This window comes from Antedon bifida, chromosome 3 (assembly GCF_963402885.1).
Source record: "Antedon bifida chromosome 3, ecAntBifi1.1, whole genome shotgun sequence".
In the NCBI taxonomy this organism is placed as follows: domain Eukaryota; kingdom Metazoa; phylum Echinodermata; class Crinoidea; order Comatulida; family Antedonidae; genus Antedon; species Antedon bifida.
The window spans coordinates 20,952,483-20,955,611 of NC_136228.1; the positions used below are offsets into that span (position 1 = coordinate 20,952,483).

Below are 3,129 nucleotides of genomic sequence, written 5' to 3' on the forward strand. Positions count from 1 at the left end.
TGTTTGTTTATTCATTTCCACTAAGCATTAGTGAATTTACACAAATGTCACACATCATTAAGCTCATACCATTCATAAAATTATTTCACTAAAAAGCTGATTCAATATTAAAATTAGTTTTCAATTTTTGATGCAGATAATGATTAAAAACATAATTAAGTCACATTACTACCGACAAACAGGAATGACTATTAATTATTGATTTTTATATCGGTTTTTGAAATATTGAAATTAAATTATAAATATTTGAACAAATTCTTTCTAAATTTTTGTAATTTTCTGTTTAAAAAATATTAAGTTGAGACCTATCGGTTAAATTGATTGTATTAGTTTTATCAGTTTTTTTATTTTAGTGTGTATTAGCGTGTTTTATAATTTGTTTTTAATTTTTCACATTGACAACATGGTATTTTTTAGGTGGTCATGTTTTAACATGACAAAAAGTATTTGATAAGTTAGAAATAAAGAAACATTCAAAATGAATTAAAATAACAATTTTGAAACAACGTTAACAAGTAATTTCCTTAGAAAGGAAGTTATACAATAGACCCACCATACCAGCAAATTTAATCACAAACATTTTGCAAATGCCACGCATCGTTACGATGGCTGTTACGATACCCTTTCATGGTGACTTCATTAAAGTATTTTCTTTTCACTATTCCACTTTTTTATTTTTGTATCATGTATTCATGTGAATAAATCGATTGGTCAATATAATAAAGCATCATGAGCATTTTATTTCACTAAAAATTTATAAACACGAATAGTCAATAATTCAAAGTGAAATTTTTAAAAAGTAAAATAAATTCGGTAGAGGTTAACGTTTGCATAGGGTTGTATTTAAAATGTATTTAAAACATGTTTTAACATGACCAAAAAAATGTAAAAAATAAAACAACATTCAAAATGGCCCCGTTTCTGCTGCCAATCCCAAATATACCGTATAAATATACTGTATATATACCTTATATGAAATTTGTGCACCGTTTCCGCTGCACATACTTCGTGGGTGGGCTGTAAAAAAGTTGGCTTTCATTACCCAAAATGCATTTCGTGAGACGGAAGTATTGATTGACCTAGAGTCTCGTGTAGTGAGGTTTATACTTGACAAAAACAAAACAATGATGGTTTCTCAAAATGTCATAGCATTGCTTTTCTATTTTAAATCTAATGAGCAGAAGTGGCAACGAATTTACACCGCACATACATCTAGAAATGTAGAATGGGCATTGACTAGATTTATGCAAAGAAGACGACGGCGTTTGCCGATAACTTTGGCTGCTGTTCTTCTCGGAACATCCAACTTCATCGACGATGATGATGATGACAGGAGGGCTAGAAGAAGAGTCGCTAGGGCTAGAAGACGACCTCGCAACCCTATTGTGTGGCTAAACTGGTGGAATGAAACTGTGTGTAACCGCTACACCGACCAGTTGTGGAAAGAGAATTTTATAATATGACTAATACGACCCTAGCTAGAGGCCTAGACTAGGCCTATATGTATGTATATTTCTATATATTTATATACTCTATATACTAGGCTTAGGCTTTTTTTTTAATCCAGGCACCCTAGTAGTAGGCTCCACTTATATATAGACCTAGCTAGTTTAGATGCTTATTAATCATATTGCTTATTTTTAAACCAAATATAGATGCTTATTTTTTCTCTACAACAATTAATAACCTATGACACAGGTAACTATTTTAAAGATATCTAGATTTGATATAGAATAGATAAATGATTTATTTTCTAGCTGACGCATTAGAATCTACTGTAAGGCTAGGCCCAAACAAACAATATTTTTTGATCAATTTTGAACACATGTATAAACAACATTCAATTAATTGTTTACCTTAAATCAGTAGACCTATTGATTGTATTTTTTTATTTAGTACTGTCTAAATTTATTTTTCAGACACTTTTACTGTTCTTTGTGACATACTGAGACCAAACCTGCAATTTAGACAAGTCACAAACTTTGGGAACGGCATGACAGTGGAACATGTGGTTGGGATGACATTGTGGAGGTTTTCAACTTGCTGCAACCTAAGAACCATAGGTAACCTGTTTGGCGTCCACAGATCTACCATCTGCCGATGTGTAAACCAAGTGTGCAAGGCCGTGGTAGAGTTAATGTACAATGACTATATAGTTTGGCCAACAGAAGAACGCTTGATTTAAGGCAACCGTGACAGGATTCAGTGAGGTACATGGCTTTCCGCAATGTGCAGGTGCCATCGATGGCTCCCATACCTATCATTGCACCTCAATTCAACTGCGGACTACTTCAATCGGAAAGGGCACTATTCTATAATACTTCAAGCTGTTGTAGATCACAAGTTAAGGTAATTTAAATGCCAACCGATATATTAGTTTGATAGAATGCAGTTTATTTAAAAAATAAAAATTGCTACAATCTATCTTTCTTGTAACTAAACCATACCTACATATTGGTTTCAGATTTACAGACACATACGTCGGCTGACCAGGGAAGGTCCACGACGCAAGAGTCTTTATAAACTCGTCATTGTACGAAAAAGGTCAAAATGGTCAACTGTTTCCTCAGGTTGGTGTTTTAAACCGTTCCTTTTTTATCTGGCATGTCATACCCCTTAGTCGAAATACAGAGTATATGCATACCCTTCTGTACTATGTGGGAAAAGATTTACCACTTCCTGTAGTTCTGCACATCAAATAAAAGAAATAACTGTTATTTATTATTCATCTTACAGACAACTGTTGAAATTGACAACACGGATGTACCAATATTCATAATTGGAGATCCTGCGTACCTGCTGCTACCTTGGTTAATGAAGGGATTCCCACAACGTGGCCATGATCAACGGAAGTATCGTGTCTTCAATTATAAACTAAGCAAGGCACGGATGGTAGTTGAGAGAGCATTTGGGTTGTTGAAAGCATGGATTAAAGAATAGAAGGATATGCATCGACGGTGATATCAAACGATTTTACAACGCGCTTGCCTATACTAAAGCACTGCTGCCAATCAAACAAACACGCTCATTGAACTCCGTGTCTCTAACCGCGGCCCTCTGTAAAACGTTGCGAATCAACTGTTACATTTTTTGAGACCAAAACGTAACCATGTAGAAATCGTATGCGCA

At 34.2% G+C, this 3,129-nt stretch overlaps 1 long non-coding RNA gene across 1 annotated transcript; it reads left to right on the forward strand.

Moving 5' to 3' along the window:
• Positions 1–1,851: 1,851 nt before the first annotated feature.
• Positions 1,852–2,917, forward strand: LOC144837939 (uncharacterized). Its single transcript, XR_013611568.1, has 3 exons — positions 1,852–2,349; positions 2,465–2,570; positions 2,737–2,917. It is a non-coding gene; the product is annotated as an uncharacterized LOC144837939 (long non-coding RNA).
• The last annotated feature ends 212 nt before the right edge of the window (positions 2,918–3,129 follow it).